The sequence below is a fragment of the Vanellus vanellus genome (assembly GCF_965231255.1).
Source record: "Vanellus vanellus genome assembly, chromosome: Z".
In the NCBI taxonomy this organism is placed as follows: domain Eukaryota; kingdom Metazoa; phylum Chordata; class Aves; order Charadriiformes; family Charadriidae; genus Vanellus; species Vanellus vanellus.
The window spans coordinates 72,100,637-72,114,371 of record NC_138908.1 but is presented as its reverse complement, the minus strand read 5'-3'; positions in this window follow the sequence as shown (position 1 = coordinate 72,114,371).

Sequence of the window (13,735 nt, the reverse complement as noted above, 5' to 3'; positions counted from 1 at the left end):
AATTTCCAAAGTGCTTTCCTCTGTCATGCAGGAAAGTCATTCTCGGTACGTCAGCAGGTCAGTAGCTGCAAAGAAAACGTCACAGAGTGGTTTGGGGGTTGAGCTGCAAAACTCATCTAATCTGAAAAAAATCTCCATATGTTAGTGAAGACAAAAACCTAGAGATAATCTATACAGTCACTGAGAAACGGTGAGTATCACTGGTGGTTTCATTCCAGAGGTGGGAGAGGTCATGGCTGGTAATTAATTATCCAAATCACTGCTGTTGTATATCTCTACCTAACAAGCTGTTTGACCCTTAGCAAAACAATCCCTCTGAGGACGTATCCACATGAGAGCTTGTTTCTATGGGGATTTTAATTGCGTGGCAGGTTATTTTCACGGCAGAGCTGAAACGGGCAGAGGGACCGGGGAGCTGCAAATGTAAGCTGGGTGCAGCAGACTGGGAGCTCGGAGGCAAACGGCTCCATACCTCGCACCATGGCATCACTGGTCCTGGGGCGGCAAACCCACCCACCGGAGGTGACTGCCCATGGCCACTGATTTGGATGGGATCCTCTTCTGGGGTGATCTCTACAAGTGCACGTTTAGTTTAAGCATATCTTTGAATCTAAACGACTATAAGCACGTGCTTGGGGAGCTCTGGGAGCATGGGCTTGGAGGCAAAGGCTGGAGGGAGGCAGACAAGAGTTATCCTGACCTGGAAGTGCTTTTTGGCTCCGGCAGAGTGTAGCTGGGCAGGACCTGCCTGCACCCAGGGCACTTGTTTACAGCCTGTGCAGGAGAGGACAGGCGGACATCCTCGTGACGGAGCAAGTGACCGTGGGATGGGAGAGTTGGGAAGTGCTTTGCGATGCCACTGCTGATACAACAGTTGCCCCGTACCGTTAATGCCCATCTCAAGGCCTGATCGATGCTGTGCAGAGCTGCCTGAAAAGGAGAGCGGCTTCAGTCTGTTTTGCAGAGATTTTGTGTCTTTTCCCTGAGATACAGAGTGCTGAACCCTGGCTTGGATGGGGCACATCTGAAGGCTTTCATACACAGAACAGTTCTTCTAACATGGCAAATTTTGGCACCAGCTGGCTTTTACCCAAAGGGAGACTAGTTCTTAGTACGAGACACTGCTGTGCACAGCATGATGCTCCAGCTGGGGCAGATGTGTGGGGTGGAGGTTGCCCAGTGCAGGCTTAGCTAGTTAAGCATTAAATACTAAACATGTATTAATTTAGGGAGATTGTGGCCTTGGGATCCCAGGATTACGGCTCCCAGGTGAGGTCTCTCACCATGGAGTCACAGTGAATGTTTTAAGCCTGTGGCTTTCAAGTATTGAGATGGGTTGCAGTAAATCTAGAAATAATTTAATAATAATATAAACTAACAACTATATTTAATTTGAGAGGTTCTCTAAAAATCTAGTAAAGAAAGAGTGCTGGAGGAGGATAGCTCTCCCATGATTTTCTTGCCATGTAGCACTCCAGACTTCATACATTCACGCAGTGCTTCGCAGCTCAAGAGGACTTGGGCAAATCAAACCCAGCAGCAGCTATTCATCAGCATAATTACTGAGGGGCAGATAAGAGTCAACAAGCTCTAATTCCACCACACACACTTGCAGGTGAAGCCCTTGACAGTAACAATGAATATAGCTTGGGTCTTACTGGTTATATTGAACCTTTAAGGTGGAAAATGAGAAAAAGATAACTTGGTTTGCTGAATAAGCCAGCACCATTGTCTCTACCGGGGAATGTGCCGGTCACCTGTATTACTTCAGGAGGAGGAGGAGGAGGTTGGTGCACTGTACAATCCCCGGGGTGAGCGATGGGGGGGCTGCAAAGATGGCTGGAAATGGTGCATTCAGCACATCCTCACCCACGGAGGAGTAATATCCAAACGGGCTGAAATGGCAGAAGAAAAGGTCAATTCTTAGTCGGTTTCTGCCACAAAAGTGCAGGACCACAGAGAAGGGAAGCTGCTACATCCTCTTAGGTGAATTAAATTGGCAGTCTAAACTGAGCATTAACTCCTCTCCAGAGCGTGGTTCACTGGTGCGGCATGGGAGCAGGGTTCTGACACTGCCCCTGGCTGTGAGGGTCTCGGTGGCAGGCAGCCAGCCCACCCCCACCAGCACCTTTCCACCAGCTGTGCTGCCGTTGTGTTTTTTCGGGGCATGGCAAAACAGTGGAGGTCTTTAAGCATGAAATGGAGCTGTGGCAGAGATATTATTCAAAGCAGAGGGCTCTTATTTCTGTTCGAGTGGTTCAAAGTAAGATTGCAGAGATACTTGCTAATCCCAGTAAACAAAAAAAATCCCTGCAGCTGAGAACCATCTCCAGAAAGCACAGGCAGAGTTAGCTCTCCTACCCCATTCCCCTGCAGTTTTTTCCCCTCTCAGTAATGTGCATATATAATATTTGTTTTTCACCCTTTGCCCTGCGTGAGGGGGAAAAAAAAATAATTCTTTCTTGGAACAAGGTATATATATATATATATATATTATTTTTTGTACCTTTTCTTCTACAGATACTAACAGGATAGTCTCAGTGCATCTGTATGAGTATAAGATAAAGGGGGAGAGGATGGCAGTCAAACATGTTACAGCGATACTAAGTGGCATGGGGCTAGAAGTGCTGCAGTTTACGGATAATTTAACATCTCTTTGGCCAGGTCACTGTCTTGTTACCAGTCCTGGAGAAGGGACCACACGTCATACTATGAGCCATAGTGCCTGAGAATCCCATGGTTTGCTGTTGAAGCCACTTAAAATGAGGGAATAGTGAGGCAGCAGGCAAATGTTCAACTTTCAGAGTCTCAGAGGTTTTTAGGTAATCAGAGAGCACAAAGTTTGCCAATTAGTATTTTGGACAACACTAGAGCTGACAAAGCATGTGAAGTGCTGGCAGGGCACTGGTTTCAGTAGTGGAGATGTGCATTACACCCCCCGGATCATTTTTTGGGCAGGTGAAAGTAATTATTTCTGATTACGAAATGGGGAATGAGTGTGATGCGAGGGCTGGGGGTACTGCTGTGAGCCTGAGGCCACTGTTGCCCATGGGGCAGCTGAGCCTGCAGGCAGGGACCTGCTGGGGGGCCAGGTCGTGGGATGAGGATGCTCTGTGTGTGCTTGGTTGGGGCTTTGGCTTTTAATCAGGCTCTGGAATAGTGCCCAGAGGATCTTGGTACGACAGAAAACAAAGGACGATGTGAGAATATCCAGGAGAACCAGCTCATTTTAAAATTCAGATGAAGTTTTGGAGAGGAGTGGTTGCCATACTCCCAAGGTCAGGAACAGTTTTTTCATTGCCCATGCCCATGGCTGGAAGAAGTCTCGTGCAACCTGTTTTAAAGGAAGTTTTTGGCCGATGGTGGTAGTTTTCCTGTTACCAGAAAGGTTATTTCTTTTACCTCCCATCTGACAGAATCATTAAAAGTTCATCCTTTCACTTAATCTTCACTTCAACTCTTAATGAGTGTAAAGTAGGTTTGACCCCCTGAATGTTCCTCCTATTAAATGCTCTTTTCATAATACATATGAAATATGCTTTTTCATAATACAGTAACTCTCCTGGCGTGGTAAGTCAAACACAATAACCGTTTATTCCAACGCAACCATTCTTTTGATGAGAGTAAACATGCTCCGAGAGAGCAGCCACGAGGGATGGTGCGGCCTTCACCCGTGTCCCTACAACGGGCTTATTTCTCTGATGTTTATGGCAAAAGGGATTTACAGCATAGTGTTGTTTGAGACGATTTCCCAGGCTGCTCGTGATGGAAATCTTTGAGTAACCCTGGAACAAGATGCGGATATTACACGCCTGTTTCTTGGGACATATCATGTTGCATAGAGTGTTGCAGGGCCAGAGGGAAGTGCTGCATGAGGCACGGGGAGAGGCACGTGTTCCTGAATTATCAGCAAGGAGGGTTTCTAGCAGAGAAAGGGTCTGGTCTGCTGCGAGATAACACGGGAGAGAAGTACTCTAGTCTGGCAAATAGAGACTGCTCTCAGCAGGAAACATTAAAAAAAATAATTATCTGTTTCTTTTCCCTTACCGAAGCCAAAAGCCTTCAGCCCTGCCAAAGCTGCTCTGCCCGATTTTGGGCACCAACCCACCTCAGCCATGCCTGGCCTGCCCCCCCCGCCCCCCCCCCGCTCTGGGGTCTCATACCTCTCCAGCACACACTTCAGCAGCAAAATAAATACTCCCCAGGGAAACTGAATCCCTGGTAAAAGCCTGGGAACAATTATTGAAGGCAAACGAATGGGATTTCAGACCAGTTGTTTCCTTTTAGCGAGGGTCACTGGAGTGGTGGAGCGCCCTCCCACAGCTTCAAAGCAGCTGGTCCAGGACCCTCCTCCATCACCCTCCGCGGGCCTTCACCCCTCTTTGCTTCTCTGGTCCTGCTGCAAAAGTGCCAGTTTCAACTTTTTCTCTTGGTGGCCTTTCACGGAATTGTATTACTTACAGTCCTGTGTCCATTCACATCATCTTTACTGTCTAACAATAAACTTAACAGTGCCTTTGCAAGCCTTTGTTGTTTGCTGAATGCTGTGTGGTGCTGTGTTTCTGAGCTAACAAGCACTTTAAAGAGCCTATGATTTGTCTCTCGGGTATGTTATCTTGCTATTAGCTGTAAATACGGATGTAGATAATGTTTTACATCTGTACTATTAAGAAGCAACAAATTAGACTCTTCCCCAGCCTCTTTCCCTAGCTCACAAATCTTTGTTAACTCCAGGAAAAATTGAATAAAAAATCATTGTTTGTAAAGATACAGACAAAACTCTGCAATTTATATGCTTGTGAATATAACAATTGAGATTTTTAACATGATCTGGTGGAAATTCAATATTCCTTTTACTGGGAAAGCTCCAAAATGTTGCTATTTGTTTTCATAGAAAAATGAAAAGAAAGCCCAAAGCATCAAAGTTTCCTTTACAAAATGAGATAAAAAGCAATTAATTTCAAATCAACCATTTAGAACATTTTGTTTCAATGTAATAGATTTTCTGTTTAATAAGGTGCAATACAAAATAAACCCCATTAGAAGGAAAAGCTGCTTAAGAATAAAAAAATCAAAAATTCATGCTCAGTGTGACCAAAACGTCTACTTTCAATGTATTTGCAAAATAAAATGGGCAGCTTCTAGGTATTCTCTGGAAAGTTTTGTTTTCATAGCCTGACCAGGCAGCAGCTTTTGAGCTGCCCTCTCCCCAGCCAAATTCCTGGCGCCTTCTTGCAGGCTTCCTCCAACGGCAAACTGGAGGGCAGAGGCAGGTGGAAAGTAGTTGCAGACACTCGAGCAAAAGATGCTTCAGTTCTCCCCAGGCAGTGTTGCAGCGATTTTGATTAACTACCAAAAGGGAGGGGAACAAATGGTTTTAATTTTTTTTTTTTTTCCACATTGACAGAACTCTGGCCTTTTGGCTTTTTCTAAAGTAATGATTCGGTAGCTGAGGTTTTGACACTGAAAAGCACAGCGACAGGGGGGTTTCTGGGCAGACAGCCCATGCCGGGCGGTGCGCTGAGGCAGTCAGGCAGACAGACTGCTCAGGCTCCACTCGCCCTCCGCAGATGCTGACGCCTTGCCTGGCCTCTCTGCAAACGGGCATCCCGCTCAGTATATGATGCCCTGGTGGCCAAGAAGGCCAATGGCATCCTGGGGTGCATCAAGAAGAGTCATCATCCCCCTCTACTATGCCCTGGTGAGGCCACATCTGGAGTATTGTGTCCATTTCTGGGCTCCCCAGTTCAAGAAGGACAGGGAACTGCTGGGGAGGGTCCAGCAAAGGGCTACAAAGATGATCAGGGGATTAGAACATGTCTCCTATGAGGAAAGACTGAGGGACTTGGGTCTTTTTAGTCTAGAGAAAAGAAGATTGAGGGAGGATCTTATCAATGCTTATAAATACTTAAAGGGAGAGTGCCAGGGGGATGGGGACAGTCTTTTTTCAGTGGTGCTCAGTGATAAGGCAAGAGGTAATGGGCATAAACTTGAATATAGGAAGTTCCAACTTAACATGAGGAGGAACTTCTTTACTTTGAGGGTGGCAGAGCACCAGAACAGTCTGCCCAGAGAGGTTGTGGAGACATTCAAAACCCGCCTGGACACTGTCCTGTGCAACTTCCTGTAGGTGACCCTGCTCTGGCAGGGGGGTTGGACTAGATGATGCCCAGGTCATTCTGTGATTCTGTAATATGATTTTCAAAAGTGATGTGTTCAGAGGTTTGAGGTCTAAGCTGAGCACTCTGAAATCAGGTTTAGACACTATGGATAGTTTCTAGAGACCCAAAGGGCTTGACATCATCTCATTGCCTGAACTCCAGTTTCTTCCATAACTTCTGCATCAAACCCATAACAGCCCTTGTTAGCTTGGTAAGGAGTTCATTTCAGCTAAATTGATATATCAGAGCACCCCTGCTGGGCTTTTGCACTAAATTAAGTTGCTTTTTGAAATCAACTTTTGTTAAAATAGTGACTCTTCCCACGTACAAAGTTTCCATGGCTATAAACATGCAATAACCTTCCCAGAGACTCACTAAACCTCCCTCAATCACTGTGTGATATATCCCCTAAAGCAGGACAGTTTCTACACAAACTTTATTTAAGGAGATGTATTCCCTCTTGAATGCACCACAAAGGTTTCTGCTGAGCATCACACAGCAGTCCAGAACACCTCCCTCCAGTGTGGCTGCTGTCCTGGGCACTGGTCTCCCCGTGGCCAGCAGAGTTTGGCCAGCCCTTTGGTGGTCTCAGCCCCCCTGATCTCCATGGCTGTGACCAACTGGGATCACTCCAAACATCATCAGTTCACTCTTTGCCTTTTTCAGGGTTTTCCTAACCAGACTGAGCATCGGCTCTCTACATCACCAGGAAACACCCCACAGACTCTTTTTGCCTTTCTTCTACACTTGATTTTCCCCCTAAGTTTTTCCTTTCTGGGAGCAGTTTCTCTCATCACCTGACACTGATGGAAAAGGACTCGGGAATGCACTGCCAACCCGTTTGCTCGCTGGTGTGAAGAAACCATTGCAATTCACTAGATAAGCTGTTTTTTCACCGAACTCATGCTTGTCCATCTCTCAATGTATTAACCAGTGGTAAGGGTGGCATAAGCCATACTCCCTGCTTACACCAACAGACTGATTTGTTGTGTTGGAAACCACCACCAGGATGGTGATTGGACATGTCTGTGGACAGGCAGACACTGGTGCCTGTGAATACCTTGTTTGTGGGTGGTGTTTGGAGAAACGGGAAATCTTTTTATCACAGCACCAGTAAAATAACTTGAGAAGAGCCATAATTGCCTGGGGAAGCTTGGTGCACTTTGAGAAGATCAAGTTAGCATGACTTGGGACTCAGGGAAACCTGAAAGTGGGGAGGGATGTGCCTGCTGATAGGCACCATGGGTGGCTGTGGTGCTTGGGGCAAAGTTCTGCAAAACCCATCAAATGCCTGCTCTCCTGGCGCCCCATGTGAAGGTAGATGGGGTTCAGCACAGCTTATCAGCACCCTGTGGTGGTAGGCACCCTCCTGCAGTGACCTGTGCTACGGCCAGAGCACAGAAGTTGCCATCTCAACTCACAGGCACCAGTGGTGTGTAGGATGGCATCCACTGTTAATGATGACAGATGGAAGCAAATTAAATTTCTATGCAATACTCATAGCTGGCTTAACTGCTCCCTTCCTACCATGAAGTGATCCCCTGGCATACCGGGCTAATTTTGCTGGGCTGGTTTCACTCCCTTCCCATTTTCGCTGTTAAATTTCACCTGCTCTTCCCTCTGGCTCCACAACAGATCTTTCTCATTTTCTGAGGGAGATCCATTTAGTCTGAGTAATTGGGGAAGTTGTTAGTTGTTAGATTTCAAGATGTATCTTCCGTGTATCCTCAGCTGGTGGGATTGGCATTTCCCATTAAACTTCTAAGGCACAATGATATAAATTTAGATATTTTAAGAGAAATAGGAAATATCAGTGAGAAACAGCATGACAAAAAATGTTGCCCAGTTATTTAGAATTTCTGAAGTTTTCACTGGCCAGTTTAAAAAAAAAAAAAAAAAAAAAGACTGTGTCAAGAATCTTCCTAGAAACCATGGAAATCTGTAAGAGAAATTCACAACATGCTTTGTGAAATACAAATCTCCTCTGAACAGTATTACTGTGGCCACAATATAATAAGAAAAAAGTGGTGTGATAAAAATGGTTTAAAAAAACTCACTGAAACTCAGTTATAAGTGGAACTTTAAGATATACAAGTTATTGGCTGGGCTACAAAAGTTAACCTATCATGAACGCACAGAACTATTTTAAAATATAAAACGTTATTGTTTAATATTCCTTGATTTCTAATTAATTCATTTCAAAACATTACGCACACTTGTAATAGGGCTGGATTTGTTCACTCTGTGCAACTAAACACCCAAGGCACACGCATTCCCAAACGGTGATCATACCTGACACGGGAAAGGGGGCAGCTGCAATGGGGGTCATGCTGAGGAGTGCAGGTGAGCACCTCAACTCGAAACACGGTGCAGCCTCCAGCGAACCAATAGCTGTGGGAGCTCTGCACTCCTGAAAATCACACCGGAGGTCAGGTTTGACTCTGAGATGTTGTAAGGATGCTCCAAAGCACATGATGAGCTGGGGACTAATCCTGCCCCCATAGCTACAACCTCTCAGACATCTGGTGAAGGTAACTGGCTGCTTCCCTTCCCCTATTTGCTAAGGGAGACTCACCCCTACCGCAGGGGGTGATGCACTCGCCTGCTGCCCCTCACTGCCATTTGCTCCAAGACAAATTTCCCTCTATTTACTCCAGCTGTGCACTATGCAATTAAGAACAAGACCAGTTGATGCATTTTCAGTCCCTCCTCTTTAAATCCTGCCTCCCCATTTCTCTCTGGGATAATTGGTGACTTCTGCTACTCAGTCATATAAGCCAGCATAGGCCATATAAGCCAGAATTCAGAAAGGTTACCTGCTTTTTCATTCTCTTCACGTTCTCAGAAATGTTTCTAGGAAAAGAAAGCTAGTGCTGTGGTGTTGCAAATATGCATGGAACAAGAAAAAAAAAAAAGTGTATTTTTTTAACAGAAATATGGGCTACCTCATCCACAAGGTGAGTTATTATACAGCGAGAGAATGTTGTGGCACTGGGTTTGCAAATGTGGAAGCTGAAACCATGATTTTTTGGATCCTAGGGGAACCCAAACACATCTCTGGATGCCAGCCTGTAACTGGTGGATGTGTTAGAGCTGGAGGGACTGGGCAGATGCTCCTGTTATTTTAGTAAGTCCAAATAGCCTTCTTCAAAGGGATGCCATAGAGCATCTCAGAGAAGTAAGAGTCAGGTACTGCGTTGTCCAAATTTGAAGGTAATGGCATAACTCCTTTCTGTGTCTTTTGTTTTTTTTTTTCCTTCCCCATCCCTCGTTCCCCCCCTAAAAATACTAAATCAAAAGGATCAGGGGGCAAACAGAACCACAGCAAAGGTTAAGGCATCAGCTGGAGGTTGAAGCCAGCTGGGAGCTGGTGGAGGTACTGTGCCTGCTCCAGCCTCAGTGGCCTGTGAAGCCGGGGGCAAAAGGTCCCAAATGTTACTGCTCCCCACCAGCTTCTGTGCCCTGGTCCCTGGAAGGGGCCATTCTGCAAGCCCAAACAGCCAGAGCTGCCCCAGGGAAACTGATGTTTATTAGTACACAGGCCTCGCAGAAAGCGCCTGTCCTCTGCCTCGGGCAGAAGAAAGATCCTTCTTTTAACTTAGGCCTAAACCTCAGCAACTTTAATTCTCTATATCAGGAGCCACACAGTCCTGCACATCCACCAGGTGTGGCAAGGACGTGCTGGTGAGCTGTGAAACACCCAGAAGGTTGTGCTCTCCCACAGCATTCCCATGAGGTGCTCTCAGATGAGCCCCAGGCAATTAGATTGTGTTATTAGTGAATTAAATTAACACAAAAGGGGATTCTAAGCAGACTATCTGCATTAGATAACAGAAGGGTAGTGATGACACTGGTCAGGTGCGGCAGGACTGGTGTGGTTGGAATGGCCCCCGGGGACAGCAGTAGAGAGATGAATGGGTTGGCCACTGCTGGGCTTCCCCCAAGCATCCCTTCCCCTGCAGGTGAAAAAGCCAAAGAAAAGAGACTCAAAGGCTGTCCTAAGCTCACAGACCAAGGGCCTTGTCCTTACTGGGTGTCAGCCCGCTGCCATGGCCATGCCCAGGCTCCGCACTGACATCCAGACTGCAAAATTCTCAGACCACTCTGCCCAAGCAGCTGCTGACGAGGGGTGGGCTGAACCGGTGGTGATGCGGCACAGCACTGGGCACCTGCTGGGAACAGCGTTAAACACCTTACCCTCTGTTTGAGGGGGTGATGCTGCAACAGACTGTGAAGTCTCAGCTGGCAGTTCCCCACGGGGCCGCTCTGCCTGGCAGCCCGGATGGCTGGGTGCTACAGGGAGGCCCATAGGCTTTGGTCCACTGCAGGCACAGATTTACTGGGGGGGGTCGTTGTCAGCAAGGGCAATGGGATGGGACAGTGCTCGAGTGTTCCTGCTTGTCCACCCTGGGCTGGAAAGGCACCACGCGGCGGGGGATAGCTGGTCCTCCCTGGTTGGCACCATGTAGAGTTTTTGCTGGCATTCAAGTCTCATTGTAAGCTAATTCACTGAATAAAGGAGGGATTAATGTTCAGAAAGGGCAAGCCTGAGCAAAAGACAAGATGTTGGGGGGGTTGTAATCTGCTTGTGCTAATAAACCTACGTGTAGGATCTCAATGAGTCACAGTGACGTGTTCAGGCACCGCAGAGCCTGTGCACGCACAGGGCAGCCTGCCCTGCTCGCCCTGGGGCCGGGCAGAGGGGACAACTGCTGTTGACCAAACTGCTGATGGAAGTCATTTCATGCAAGAGGAATTATGGATTGTATACAGCAGCAGACACTTTCTAGTTCTTTGTATTCTTTCATCCATGTCTCTTACGCTTGGACTCTTGGACTCAATGATCTTAAAGGCCTTTTCCAACCTAAATTATTTTATGATTCTTGCCTTAATTTAGGGGGAAATATATTTGATTGGACACATCTAAAGTTGGTGGAAACTAACTTTTATAGTGGCACTAAGCATGATCATAGAGAGAGAAGCTACTTTTTACGTTGCCTCATGTTAGAAAAGTTGAAACTGGAATATTTGTGATGGGGATATCATGCCTACCAGGTCATGCCCGATGCCTTGAGCAGCCTAGAGAGGGTGTGCAGTCTCTGTCCTTGGAGAGGTTCAAAACCTGATTGGGTGCTGCCCTGAGCAATCTGCTCTAGGTGACCTGCTTGAGCAGGGGAGTTGGACAAGATGACCTCCAGAGGTGCCTTCCCATCTCACCCAGCCTGTGACATTAGAAATTATGAGCTTTCAGAACATTTGGAATTCTTTCTATTTCTTAAGGTCCTTCACGTTGCCTTCCAGTGAAAAAGAAATGGTCTATGGATCAGTGACCCTTTCCCTCTGGTGAACAGCCTCCAGCCAGAGACAGTTTTGAAAGCAGTCATAGAACCTCTCCCTTGCCATGCGTGCCAAGGACACCAAAAGGCTTTGAAACCCAGAGCTCAAGCAATAAACTTTGAAAACTGAAGAAAAAACTCGAAGTGAGACAGAATAGAAATGAGTTAAACAAATGAACAAAAGCTACCATCAAAACCCCTTTGCTCCCGACCACACCCCACAGGCCGGTCCTTGCTTTCAGACTTTGCTCACTCTGTAGTGGTTTTACTGGTTTCCCACAACCTCCTGTGTTTCCGAGTGAGTGATGGCTCTATCCCCAAAATGTGCCTGATGGGGCACGATCCATGTGACAACCAGCTTCTGCTGGAGGTGGAATGGGGGCTCCTGCAGGTAAACTCGGGTTCTTGGAAGTGGGCAAAACTGGAGCTGTATTCATGTCCGGCAGGGTGCATGCACTTGCGCACAGACTACATTGAAACGATTTCACTAACGACTTTTCTCTCACACCCACAGCCCACAGACGTGTCCTTGTGCAGGTGCTGCGGGATGGTAGTGGCTGCAGCCCCCACAGGAGACCTACCAGGACAGGAGAAAAGAGTAGAAAAGACTTGCCTTCTGGAGCAGCATTAGCTGCAAAAATCAGACTATCCTATCTAAAGGTTTATCTGACTTAAAAAGAAAAAAAAATCTTGAGAAAATAAATGCATTAAAGACTAAAATGTTGACAGTAAGGAAGATTGACTTCTGGTCCTTCAGAGGAAAGAAATTTAACTATTTGGCTTTGTCTTGCTTTAATACTGCTTTTAAATAACCTACTTGGAAAATAGATTCATCTATTGCAGTTTCCCCACAGTGTGGGGCACTGCTGGAAAAATCCTTTGCTGAAGGAATGGATGTCATTAATGTGTAATAAAAAAAGGTTTGATTGATTTGTTCTAGAGTCTGTTTTAACACGTCTAAATTACAGTGTTTTCCAGTCTAATCTGTCATTTCTTAGAAGAAAACCATCAACTGATGTTTTTAATCATTCATTTATTGCCTAAGCTGGCCGATCATGAAAACTCTGCTTTTCACAGGAATTGGCTTTGAATAACATGGGGTTATAATCTGTTTTCTTTAAGTTGTATCTCAACATTTTTCTTGGCATCATCAGGAGGGTATTCCTTTGTTGTAGGACCTCTCAGGTGAACACCTTTGTGGCTGAAGAAAAGGCAAAGACCTTTTACCCTGCTCCAGGATATGCCCTCAGGGATTCGGCAACTGTATAAAATCGCAACATCTTCCAACTGCAAGATCTTGTTTGGCCCTTCATACTCCTATTGGGCTCTTGTTTAGCAGGAGGGAAAGGGGAGGAAAATCAGCCTCAGGCAAACAGTAAATGGTGCTTGTGACCCTCTTTCACACGTGTTCATGTGCTGTGTCTGGCAGACTTGGGCCCCGGGCTCAGGACTGCTGCTGTTGTGGCAGGGTGCCGGGAGGCTACATGGGGGGCTGGAGGACCTGGGGGCCTTGCAGTGTTCAGTGGCTGGAGCTACACATGCTGGTGAAACCTGACTCCACTTTTAAAAATCCTGAAATACAAAATATCATTCAAAGCCAACAGCAAAAATGAGGCAAAAAGAGGAAAGGAGTTACTGCCTGTTAGAAAACTATTTCTGTTCTTCATTTCTGTTCAGCCTGGAGAAGAGAAGGCTCTGAGGAGATCTTATTGTGCCCTTCCGGTACCTAAAGGGGGCCTACAGGAGAGCTGGGGAAGGACTTTTTACTCGGGCATGTAGCGATAGAACGAGGGGGAATGGCTTTAAGCTGGAAGAGAGCAGGTTCAGATTAAACATTAGGAAGAAGTTTTTCACTTTAAGGGTAGTAAGGCACTGGAACAGGTTGCCCAGAGAGGTTGTTGAGGCCCCATCCCTGGAGGTGTTCAAGGCCAGGCTGGACGTGGCCTTGCGCAACCTGGTCTAGTGGGAGGTGTCCCTGCCTACGGCAGGGGAGTTGGAACTCAATGATCTTCAAGGTCCTTTCCAACCAAAACCATTCTATGATTCTATGATTCTATGATTCTATCGTTCACCTGCCATTTGCATTTTTAATGCATTACCTCTGCTGTGTGTAATGTTGGAGACTTCTGAAAATGTCTGAGAAATTAGATTGTGATTTGAATGGAACATAAAGGCTAATTCTATTTAAAGTTATATTATCTTCAAACCAAAGTCCTGTGTTCACGTTATATCCCGTTA